At 36.8% G+C, this 12,927-nt stretch overlaps 1 long non-coding RNA gene across 1 annotated transcript; it reads left to right on the top strand.

Annotated features, from left to right (window-relative positions):
- The first annotated feature begins 284 nt into the window (after nt 1-284).
- LOC140038157 (uncharacterized) lies at nt 285-2,128 on the top strand. The gene is made up of 3 exons (XR_011841976.1): nt 285-562; nt 685-732; nt 1,567-2,128. It is a non-coding gene; the product is annotated as an uncharacterized lncRNA (long non-coding RNA).
- The last annotated feature ends 10,799 nt before the right edge of the window (nt 2,129-12,927 follow it).

Genomic DNA, 12,927 nt, shown 5'->3' with positions numbered 1-12,927 from the left:
GTGTATAAATTTTGAGAAATAAAAGTTTCTGCAAAAATTGCTGATGAAAACGCGACTGCAGGTAAAACGTGCCTTTAAGTCGCGTATTACCTAAAGTCGTGTATTCATATCTGCCCCAATTCAACAAAAAACGCGACTTCTAGTCGCGTATTGTTGATGTCGCGTATTCTGTTTGGTAAATTTTCCACTGAAAACGCATCGCGACTCCAAGTCGTGTATTCTTCTCATGGTACAAAACAAGAAAACGCGAGTTCCACTTCAGAATTTCCTTCTTCTTCCTCTTCCATAACCACGTTTTCTCTCTTTCACGCATACACCAATTCACAAATCTTCATTTTTACTTTATTTTCTTGCTAAAAAACATCAACCCAACACCTTTTGATCATCCTAGAGCCTTTCTAATATATTGAAATTCTAGAAAAACTCCTAAAAATCAGTTTTTAAGAGGATTTGAGGCTAGGGTTCTTAGATTGCAAATTCTTCAATTGGATGTCAATTGGAGTGAATTTCGTAGGGCTTTTTGCATAATCATCATCTCCAAACATCCTTCTATGTAATTGAGGTAAGTTTCTTCATAAAATTTTCGTATTTTAGAAGTTGATATTTTTCAATTTCCTAAATTTTTTGATATCTTCTAATTTCGAATTTTCTTCAATTGGACGTCAATTGGAGTGAATTTCATAGGGTTTTTTACATAATCATCATCTTCAAACATCCTTCTATGTAATTGAGGTAAGTTTCTTCATCAAATTTTCGTATTTTAGAAGTTGGTATTTTTCAATTTCCTGAATTTTTTGATATCTTCTAATTTCAAATTGTTAATGCATATTATGAATGTTTGTCGCCTCTACTATGCTTTTTATGATTGTTTAAACATGTTTAGATACTTAAATGTAGTAATTGACGGATTATTAGCTGTTCAATTTTGTAAATTGCTATATTTGGAAAAAATTAGAAATATTGCTTAGATGGTTAAGTATTATTTCAATTTGTTGAGTGATGATGTTTTGGAATATACATTGTGTTTAGTGAATAATTTTGATGAATTTTATGAGTTATTAGGATAATTTTTGCTTAATCATATTTATGGCCAATTATGCATAATTGTTGTTAATTCAAGTTTGCTATAATAATGAAAATTGCTGATTTCATTAATTGGGCCATTTTTGTTACCTATTTTAGTAAATTAGTGATATTTGCAATTTTTGGGCAGTTGGTTTTTATCCTATCTCGAATGTTATGATTGTGATCTCTAATATATCTTTCTTCAATTTCTTATGACATAGAGATATGAGTGTGTGGTTATTTGTGATAACTATGATTATATACGATTAATTAAGGTTATTTGAGTTCCTATGATTAGTACATATGGATAATTGAATCCTTTTTCTTAAGTACTATGGTTAGGGGAAAACAAGTTGTATATTCATCCTCTAGTATTGATGATATAGAGGTTAGTGAGGATGTTGAAGTAAGTGAGGAGGAGAGGTCATTTTATCCTCAATTGGTTAGAAGACTTCTAGGGCAGGTTACTTCTCGTAGTGCTAAAGCAATTGTCTTTGATAGTGCCAGGTTTACTACTCTGAGAAATCAAGAGTGGCACAAGGAGCATGCTATTTGGAGTTCCTTTTTGAGATGCATGTGAGTCCGAAAATTGAAATTGTTTATCATCTTTCGGAGGCGTTTAATCAACTAGGTTGGACGTCGATACTCACATTGCCGACACACTACTACTCTAACTTGGTGTGCAAGTTCTACGCCAACATTGAGTACAAGGCGCATCACAGTGGCGAGATGCTAGAGTCATGGGTGCGTGGGAGACGTATTGTCTTGTTGAGGGAGCGCCTAGTTGCTATCTTGGGGTGTAGCAACCAAGACCGAGCGGTTGACTTGAAGAAGAGTTTTGTTACACTGCATAGGCGGTGGGATCCGTCTCATGCCATGAGTAGGTTTGGTCTCGAATACCAACCGTTTCGGTCTTCAAGGAAAGAGACAATGTTGGCAAGTGTCTTTAAACCTCGCCATTGTTTTATTATTTATATAATGGCACACAATGTTATACCAGTAACCAGAAATCTTTATATAAAAAATGTCGATTTTCATGTCAAAAGATACTTTCACTCTTTAAGCAAATACATATATATATATATATATATGAAGGAGAAAATAAGTACATAGTTCCCTCTTAAGTGGTGTAAGTTGATATGTCATTCCAAAGGAAGAAACTCTAAGGTGACTATATAGGTTAGTTAGTTGTGAAAGTAGATGAGAGATAGACATTGACTTTGCTAAGATAAATTTTGAGTATAATTATCTCTCTTTTGCATGATATGATGAGTATTAAGGGTAATATGAATGGTTGCATAATGAAGGCTTGCCAAGTTGAGAAAGGTTGAATTTCAAATTCAATCGATTCATTTCACTCCTTGATTCATTGTTGGATTATTTTTCCTATTGCTTGGGTACAAGCAATCGTTTAAGTATGGAGGAATTTGATAAGTGTTTATTATGTGTGATTTTTAGTAGGTTTTTAGGTTCATCTTAGGTCTAATTTAGGACTTTTAACATGTAACTTGCCCCCTAAACTTTTAAATTTTGTGAGCTTCATTTGGGTAATTTAATGTGCAAAAGTTGGCTATATTTGCAAGAATTGACAAGAATTATCGATGACAAATCAAATTGGACATATTTCAACAATATTTGATCTTGATTCAATGATAACATTGGAAAGAAAGCTACTTTTATTCAAGTCAATCGCTCTTGGAGCAAGGCATGAATACAATTGAGGACATCTCATTCTAAACTTTAGAATTGAATTGGGGTAGAAAAGAAGCAAGGAAACGATTAAAAAGAATAATACGTGACCTTCAATAAGTGACTTGAAGTCGCGTATTGTAGCTTGATTTTTGGAACTTGCTCTGCCACTTGCTCTGTTACCATGCTATTTTCCAGCTCAATTTTTTAACAGAATTTTGACTACACATGCTCAAGATTCCTAAAGGAAGAGACAAGAAGATTTATTTCTTGTCTTAAACCATTTAATGACTCTCTTAACAATACATATGTAATAATCATTAGAAAAGAGAGGGAGAGAGACATTAGAACTTAGTTTTTAGTCTTTTCTTGTTCTTTCTAACAAGAACTTGCAAGACCAATTGGAGACTTCATTGTATAACTCACTTTTGTTGAAGAAATTGAAGATCATTGGAAGTTTTTTCATCACCTTGGCTAAATTTTCTTTATCTATCCTTTTACTTGTGAAACAATATGTTTTATGCTATGAAGCTATGTTTTCTTTTGCCATATTTCATATGAGTAGTTAAATTCCTAGATCTATGGAGTAGATGAATCTTATGACTATTTGATATGAGTTGAATATGAACTACACTTTTTATACCTTATATTAAATTGTCTATTTATGCATGCCTATCACTTGTTGTTGCTTGATCACCAATAGTAAGTTATTAGTTGTTATTATTCAATGAAAGTTGGTAATAATAATGGAACAACATAAATAGAGCTTAAGTAGTGGACTCATGAAAATAGAGATATACTTAAGTGGATTAACCGTGCTTTCATGAAGGAAATAAGAGTAGATTTTGTTATTCACTATAAGAATATGGAAAACTAATCTAGTTAGGCTATTTCATCATGCGAATGAGTGTTGGTAATATTAGAAATGAATCCCTAGTTAAAAAAGACTTATAACAAGAAGTAAATCTATTTATTTATATCTTTTATGCCATAAATAGAATCTACATCCTTAGACTCAAGTATTTAGTGAATTTTCTCCATTGTTACCTTGCAAGTTATCCAATCAAGACCAGTTAGATAGTAGTAATTACCATTTCTCTTGCTTTAATTGATTATTAGTCTAAATAATTGAGTAAATAAGGTCTTATTACTTGTAAGGTTGCTCCCTGTAGGATTGACTCGATATTTGCCATAAACTATTAGTTGACTTGTATACTTACAGTCAAAACTAGTGTAAATTGGATTTAAATTTATGCACATATAAAAAATCCCTCAAGGGCAGGTACCCGCAAGGGGTTAATGGGGCGGGAGTTAAAATTCTCCCTCCGTTAAAAAACGAGGCGGGAGACGGGGGATATTATTAGTTATGAATATGTTATAACTAATAATTATGTATACTAATAATTATATATTTATATTAATACAAATTATTCATTAGTTATAATAAAATATTTATATTAAATTACAAATATATTTTTTCACTAATTATATATTTTTATTAATTATAAACTTTTAACCCATGGGCAAGGCACGGCGGGTGACGAGGATGGGGTAGGGGCTGGGGATATGTTTAGGCTGCCCCAATCCTGCCCCATTTCCATCCCTAGAAGTGCCTCACATAAAGTTATTACTGCAATTATTATCCTCTAAAAGTTCGCATAGAAGTTTTCTCAAATTCAAAGTGGATACAATTTTTAATTGTAGCTTAGAGACAAAAATAATAATTGAAGAATTGTGTTTATGTTATAATGTAGCCTTAATCTTAGATCTGCGTAAGTTTCTTAAAATGTATGCATCATGAGTAATAGGCTGAAGGTTATTAAAAGTTGAACATCATTATATATAATTTTCCAATGATACTAAAGTATTCACTTTAATCAATTTCTAGGAATAACAATGAGATAGTTTTGGGTTTGCATAAATAATTATGTAGACTTAAGATCAACATGCCCCAAAGAGTCAAATAAGTTACAAGATCATGTGCATATGGGTTTAAAACTACATATTACTAACATTGGTTCCTCTCCAATTAGAATTCTTACCGTTTGCCTCTAAAAGAATGCAGTAATTTAGAAACATTAGTTATTTGATTATTTTGATAAAATCCTACATGAATGGAGTATGGTTGGTGAAAATTGTTTAACTTTTCTGTTTTATAGTAAATAAATACTCATTAGCATTTAGAGAGAGAGGGAAAAGGTTAAATGTATTGTCTAAAAAATATCTTTGAAGGACTTTTGAATAATTTATTACAAATAGAACTAGAAAGCATAAATACAAAATCATGAAAAGCAAACAAAAAAACACTCAGGTGCAAAAGCAATATTTGGAATTTTTATATAACTTAAAAGCAAAATGGCAGTTTCCCAAAAGGGAATTGATGGGGAGAAATATCGGGGGATAAGGCAAAAGAGGAAGATCAAGGGGAAGGATAGCGGGAGAAGGGTGCAGTGGAAGAAGACCTAAGAAATGACGACAAAATTTCATTTCATAAATTTTAGCTTTAGTCCCTCAATTTTTCTTGCTTTTCACTTTGCCCATCCGTTACTCTTTTTTTTTTTTAAATTTGTATTTCTTTGTAATAGTTTGGTTGAAATGGTTTTCGGTTAGTGCCTAGAACTGGGTATTTCTTTGCTCCTTTAGAAGGTGGCCGGAAATGGATATTAGATCTAAATAGGATTGATTTGATTTTTTTTTAAAGACATAAAATTAGCAATTCAAATATGAAAATATGAAAATTATTTTGGCAAAACATTAGGGATGTTTTGTGTTTCTTCTCTACAAGAAGAGAAAAAAAGGATGATCAAAAAGTTAACACAAATATTGGTTTAGATTCAATCGAATTAGTTGTATCCAACTCAACTAACTTTTGTCTTATGGCAATTACTTATGCCTAGCAAGAATACTTCCTTAATTACTAGAAAATTTTTAATTTGGTTTTTAAAATAATTTTCTTAACTGTATACGTGATTTTTGCCAGTCTAATAAAAACCAAGTACTTTGAGTAATTTCTTTGGTTATTTTAGAAGTAGTATGATGTACTGGTCCACGAAAAGTTACAGCTTGAATGGACAATATATATGCTATTTTTACATTATTAATTAATCCTGAATATTATCTAACTTTTATGTTAAGTTCATAGTAAGAATGGATGAATTGATTTTGTTCTCACCACACAAGTGAAAGTAACAGAGAAAGACGAAAATAAGAAAGCTATTATGCAGAACAAGTACAAAATCAGTCTATTAAACCAACGAAAAAAACGTTGCAGAGGCACATTACGAGTACAAATAGAGGTAACAGCTACAAATTTTATCACATCATATACATGCTACAGATTACTAAGCAGGGAAAGAAATACTACTGAAATCAGTAATTCTAGACTCGCAGCCTATGTCATGTCATTCTGCAGATTAGCAAAGGGCTTGTGCAAGAGTATTTGCAAAGAAATGGCGAACTTTTGGTGGGGTCAAAATCCTGATGAAAAACTACATTGGCTGAGCTGGGAAAAGCTAACAGAAGTAAAACGGGATGGTGGGAAAGGGAGGGGGGTGGAGGGGAGGGGTGTCGGCTTCAGAGAATTAGGGGAGCAAATTCTGGAGAATTATGACAAGACCAAACCTGCTAATGAGCAAAGTGCTAAGAATAAGATATTTCAAAGGTGTATCAATCTAGAAAATGCAATCAAAGAACTCTGATTCCAGGTGTTGGAGGAGTATTCTAAGCTCAAGATATCTATTGGAAGAGGGTTGGTGATGGAAAAATCATAAACATTTGGAGGGACAGATGGATTCTAGGAGCATAGGGGGGAAAGTGACAAAAAAGAGAAATACAGATTCGGGACTAAACAAGTGGAATGAAGAAGTGCTGACCACAGTGTTTGAAGCAAAAGATAGAGAGAATATCCTAAAAATCCCTCTTAGTATCTGTCAACCCTTAAGAGTGCAGATCAGAACAACCCTTTAGCACACCATTCGGCGGGTCATGGTCAAGGAGGCCGATTTTGAAGTGTTTTTTTTTTTTTTTGAAGCAGTAGGATGTTAGTTGTATTATTTTTCACGCTCTGTTAAGGTTTAGGAAGCGCTCGAGTGTGTGAGATAGACTAGCCAGCTCGAGCTAGTCATGACCAATTAAAGACTTAGTACCTAGAAAAATTGTAGGGAGAACATCTTAAGAGATCACACTAAAGAGTCAAATATAAAGTCAAGAATCCAATTCTACTTCAAAAGTTTAAATTATTAGGTTTCGGACTCTTATTTACATACTAAGTACTTTTTCTCTATCTCTCGAACCAATGTGGAATATAATTCTTTACTTACAAATCTAACAATTCTTCTCTGTTATGAATAATCCCTCATATTAAAGCCAAGTTTAATGGCTCTTCTCTGAACCCACTTTAATATTCAATTCAAACATATCTTAACATCTAAGGTTACATTTTCTTCCAATCATAGACTCACTGTTCTTCAACATCCAAACTGGATTATAGACCCCTGTCAACCCTTGGCTCCCTAATCAAAGAACAGATCCTCTCCCAAATCCATGGCCCAACTGGTCCAACACTAACTAAATTCTAAGCAAAATCCACTTGCTCGTGAGTAGTTCAGTTTTGCAATCTAAAACTCTGATACTACTTGTTAGGGAGAAACACCTCAAGAAAACTCACTAAAGAACCCAATATGCAAGTCAGAAATCTAACTCTGATCCAAAAAATTAAACTATTAGGTCTAAGACCCTTACTTATATATTAAGTGCCCTTTCTCCATCTCTCAAATCAACATGGGACATAATTCTTTACTTATGAACCTAACAGAAATGGAATGGGTAAGGGTTTTTGTGGGTTATTCCATGAGTTTTAAATGGTTTGAAACCATTATGTGTAATTGGCTAAGTGTTGGGGCACGACTAGGCTAGGGCCAGGGAATTCGGATGGAGGCCCTGAACGCCATTTGCCCAGTGTTTTACAAGGCGGGTCAAATTTAATGGGAACTGGGAGGGCGTCATATTTACAAAACAACCAAAGAATTAATGGATGAAGACTCACAAATGTGGACAGGCATAGAGTGCCTGTGTGAAGATTGACGGTTGCAAAATCCTCGAACGGTTATTCCTGGATTTGAGACAGCTTTGTCCTCTTTTCCGATCTCTTGTTGGATCTTAAAGGTTAGCGGTTGAGAGTTGTATTTATATGTGTTAAAATTATGCTCTTTCGGTTCCAATTACTTAGTCATGTTTAAGGAATCCAATTTTTTAAAAATAGTGATTTGATTGTGATGTTTATACTTCTCTTTCCTATTTTATCTCCACAAATTCAAAATTTAAATTTGAATGATAACATATATAGGTAACTAACAAACCCATTTAACTAAATTTACCAAAATCCGTCCATGAATAGATGAATATGGGTATTTTAAGTTTTTGCATATGAGTACAAATGGGTTATCCAGTGATACACATTTATTAAGTAGATATTATTGGATAACTCATTAAATCCAATTAACCCATTTAGAATTGTCTTTCTTCAAATCTTTTCTCTTCCCCCATCCATTTTTTTCTAGATTCTTCATTTTGTCACGATGTTAACTACTTTTTTTCATTATTATTATTATTTGTTGGTTTTATCTTATCATTTTATTTTCTTTTAGTTTGTTAACTTGCTCATTTCTCGGCATTACCAATTTATAACAAGTTTTAACCTTTTTTTCTATCTTTCCAAAATGAAATATTAAATTTACACATGAAAAAAAATACTAAGGGTTTGAAATTTTTGAATTAAGTTTTTATGTTAAATTTTATAGTACTTAATTCAAAATTTTATATTCTTATTGTTCAATTATTAAATAGTATGTAATTCTACGACACAGAGTATGGATGGAAAAAAATTGGTAATTAGGCCTATTAAGCATTATAAGTAAATATTTAAAACTAATGATGGGTGCAAAATGTGGTATAAATTGATAATTTAGTTTGCAAAATGAATTTAAATGAGTTTACAAAAATTTAAAATAAATGGGATATAAATGGGTAATTAGATTACTCAATTCATTTTTTGAATTACCCATTTATACCCATTTAATTAAATGGGTATAAATGGATTGACTTACTTATATCCATTATCCATTTTAACCAACTCAAACCCGTTCAAGTCACTCATTTTGACACCTCTAGTAACATGCCTATGATTAAAAAGAAGAACTATATTAAAAAAAGAGATTAAAAGTTGCTTGGATTTTTCCAACATGACAAATATTTTGGGACGGAGGGAGTAAAAAAAATCTTGATTCTTATTTACTTGTGCTTCAAGTGGTGTTTCATAAATAGATGGGTCACTCCTTTTTTCATAATTAATATTTTTGTACGATAAAAGATCATATCTCAGCCGCAAAACTATCTACAAATAGTCGGCCTAGGCAGAAACTAAGGACAAGAGAGAATTTCTTAGTATTGTTCTGCACGCCTACCATTTGTGCAAAGTTCCTTGTATAGTTTGAGATGAAACGATGCAAGGTTGGCTTTTAGCTGTAAGTTGTGTGTGTGTTCTTTTATTCTGTTGCTAAGTATTCCATTATGAGTTTAGTTTTATGTGTGTTTTCTGGGCAGACAACTTGTAATAACATCTATGGTGAATAGACCCATTAATCTGAGGAACTAGTTCTTGAAGAACTTTCTTGAATTATGGTGGATTGTAATACAGGATACTTGAATAGTTGGCGCACTGCTGGATTGTTTGTATGGGATGAAACTGAGAATGTCAACAAACGCTAGTAAAGGAGAAAAGCAATTTTTAGATAGAAAGCAAAGCAACAAAGGGTGGGTAGTTTAAATAGGAAAAAGTCTTTGCAGCATTCAAATGTAGATAGAAACAGGTCCTTTAATGAATCAGCACATTACTCTTCTATTGAGCATAATCATAATCCAAATAAGACTTCCAAGTAAATTTTACACTTATTTAAGTGATCCACAGTTTTCAATTTTCAAACTTTCAAACAATGTTATACAGTTGTTCAAAACCTTATGCTTCCTATTCTAACCATTACATTTTTCCAAAAACAAATAGAATTTTTATTTCCTATTCAAGATTAATAGAAGATACACACAAGCTCTATTTTCTACAAATTTAGAATCACTTGCCTTGGCTTAATAATCATCGCTGTACTCGTGAGAATAATGCTAAATGTCCAGGTCTTTGTCTTACCACAAGAATATCTGCTTGCCTAATCCTATTGCATGAAGAGATGATGCTAGAGGACTAATAAATACAGTCTGTTGAATACAATTTTTAATAGCAACAATAAATATCTTGACATAATTGTCCTATCATGTTAAGTTTTCTGTTGCCTGCAATTTTGACTTGCATTGTATATTTTCAGGTACAATGCAAACAAAGATGAATTAAAGGAGCTCACCAAAGAAAAATAAAAGGATGACATAAAGGAATTGGTTGGGATGAAACCTTATAAGGATTCAGATAAGCTGTGCCCATTTCCTAACAAAGAAGACGTAATTGATGTTGAGGAGGTGATTTTTGGTAGGTAATTAGACCGACCTGAATCAGCCCTCTACAATATGAGGTGAGGTGTGATAGGTCCGAAGTGAACCTGTTAATCCGAAATAGATGGCGGGGCTTCTCCCCTGGGATCACTCCGACGATCAAGTTAGTATGACAACGAGAGAAATGGTAGTATGAGTGAATGAACAGTATGCTTACTTGTGGAGGATATCTGAGGGGTATTTATAGAGTGGGAATAAATGACAGGACTGCGGGCTCATGCTGGTGGGACCCACATCCTGGCATTATTGCTCTGTCGCCTGTCAGGAGGTCTGACTCTGGCACTGTAGCCGCCTGGACATGCTGACGAGGGAATCTTGCGTAATAGCCATTAAGTGCATCGATGCTTTTCAGAGAAAGCACTGGTCCAGGATGATGTCAGGCGGGCTGACATCATCAGCGTGCAGCCGAGATGGAGGTCTAAGATGCAGCAGTCATCCGAGCAGCGGACCGAGGGCCTAGCCTAGGTCAGGGGTCATATTCAGGACAAGACTGCAGTTTGATGAGGGGACGGAAGGAGATCACCTCGGCCACGCAGGGACAGCCGAGGTGAGCACCCTCAATAAGTCCCCCAAGCCTCGAAAGCTCCGGACCCAGGGGGTGCCGAAGCTTCCTTGTATCGGGGTCGGTCGAGGTCATGGACCTGACACTGCTCCGGAAGATGCGGGGACGCAACACGTAGGCAGGTAGTTGATAGGACATGGAGTGCAAGGCGGTTACGTGCGGAGAGAGTGTGTCAGTTGAAAGGACGGGGCATTAATGAAGAGAAAGAGAGACAGATACATGATATCTTGAATTCGAACGTTACCGCCTTTCCGTATTCTTGCCGCCTCTTCGGGTTCTCATGAACCCCTATAAATGGAGGGTCCCTTCACCGCACTTCTCACACCTTTCATTTTCATCTGAGACTTGCGAGATTCGTGAGTGCTGCCGAGGTTAGTTCTATCAGCAGAGATCACAACCGAGGTCATCAATTTCAGCCGATTCCGTAGTCAATAGTAAGTATCTTTCTTTTCATCTCGTGTTTCACTCATGGCCAAAACAGCTAGAACCCATAAGGAAACCGTGAGACTGAACTATCAGGCCGAGGAGGGACCAGGCCCCTTGGAGGAAGTGACTTCGTCCAGCTCCACGGGGTCGACATCTACCGGTGCGAGGAAATCAGTTGAGGAGGTTACGGGGACCGCCTCGGGGGCCGAGTTATCCGAGATGTGCGAGGGTGGCTCCGAGGTCGAATATAATACTGACCTCGGAATCGCCATGCCCCGAGATGAGGGCGTACTGGAGCCAGTTGCCCCAAGGGATGCCGCCAAGATTGACTTCGGCAAGATGTCGAAGTTTAGAAGTCGCATGGGAAGGGATAGGGCCGAAAAGGTGATAAGGAAGTACCCCTTCAGGCCGGGGTATACCATCACTTCGCCTGGAGCAGATGACACGGCCGAGAAGCCTCCCATGGGCATGGTGGCCATTTATGTCCAGCAGTTGGAAGCCGGGCTGAGGATGCCGACGTCGAGATTCCTCCGAGACGTACTTCGTCACTTCTGCGTGAGGATCACTCAACTCACCCCGAACGCGGTCCGCATCTTGGTAGGATTTCAGATACTGTGCCGACATCAGGAGGTGACCCCCTCCGTGGATCTCTTCCGCCGATGCTACACTCTCAAGGCGCACGGGACGGATAAGGGGTGGTTCTACATCTGTAATCGGAACAACGCTATCCCGAAACTTGTGATTGGGGCTCCCTCTTCGATTAAGAACTGGAAGCGTGATTACATCTTCGTCCCAGTCGGGGACTTCCCGTGGGATTTTTGGTGGAGGCCAATTAAATCAAAGGCCGACCCCTCCGCGGGGGGACCGCAAAGAGAAGGCCTTCCAGAAGTTGATAGGGTCAGGATTTCGGCTCTTCAGTTGGGATTACCCCGAAGCCGTGCTGGTCGACGGGGGAATCAACCGAGCCATACTGGACTCTGACAAGCCTCCCATCTTTTCCACTAAACTTAAGAAATCTTATAATTTTCTTTCATAGCTTTGCTTTCATTTCGGCTAAGGCATATGATAATATTTGTTTTTTGTACAGTGACTAAATTATCCGACATTATCACATCGGGATCAGCCGAGGTGGCCAAGAGGTCGAAGAGGAAGAGTTTTGGCGAGACATCGGCGCCTCCGCCGAAAAAGAAGACCCAAGGGCAGAAGTCCAAGGCTTCGGCGGCCGAGAGTACTCCCACCACGGCGCTTCCGCCCCCCCACGGCCGAGGTAAACAGTTGAAAGTTCCGGTCAATGCGATCACGGGGTCCTCACTATGGAATCTTTTTCATAACCCCCCGGTGTTTCCCGAGGAGGACAAGATGCACCCCGGCGAGCACTGGTGTCCGAACTGGACGCTTTCGGTCAACGATAGGTGCAGCCATCCTCGGGTCGCGCGGGAGTTGGTGATGCAGTCAATTTTGCCAAGGGACGTGGAGTTCATGAGAAAGCTGACTCCGGCCGAGATGATCCAAAGCATCATGGTGACCACAGCCTCCAATTCAGCCTTTGTGGCTGAGATGGCACACCGCTACTGTGCTCTGCTCGAGGAGCAGGACACCGACAAGTTGCAAAACCAGATCTCCAAGTTGGAGAA

This window comes from Coffea arabica, chromosome 3c (assembly GCF_036785885.1).
Source record: "Coffea arabica cultivar ET-39 chromosome 3c, Coffea Arabica ET-39 HiFi, whole genome shotgun sequence".
Lineage (NCBI taxonomy): Eukaryota > Viridiplantae > Streptophyta > Magnoliopsida > Gentianales > Rubiaceae > Coffea > Coffea arabica.
Note: the sequence above shows the minus strand (reverse complement) of the source record. Positions and strands in the feature narration are given on the sequence as shown.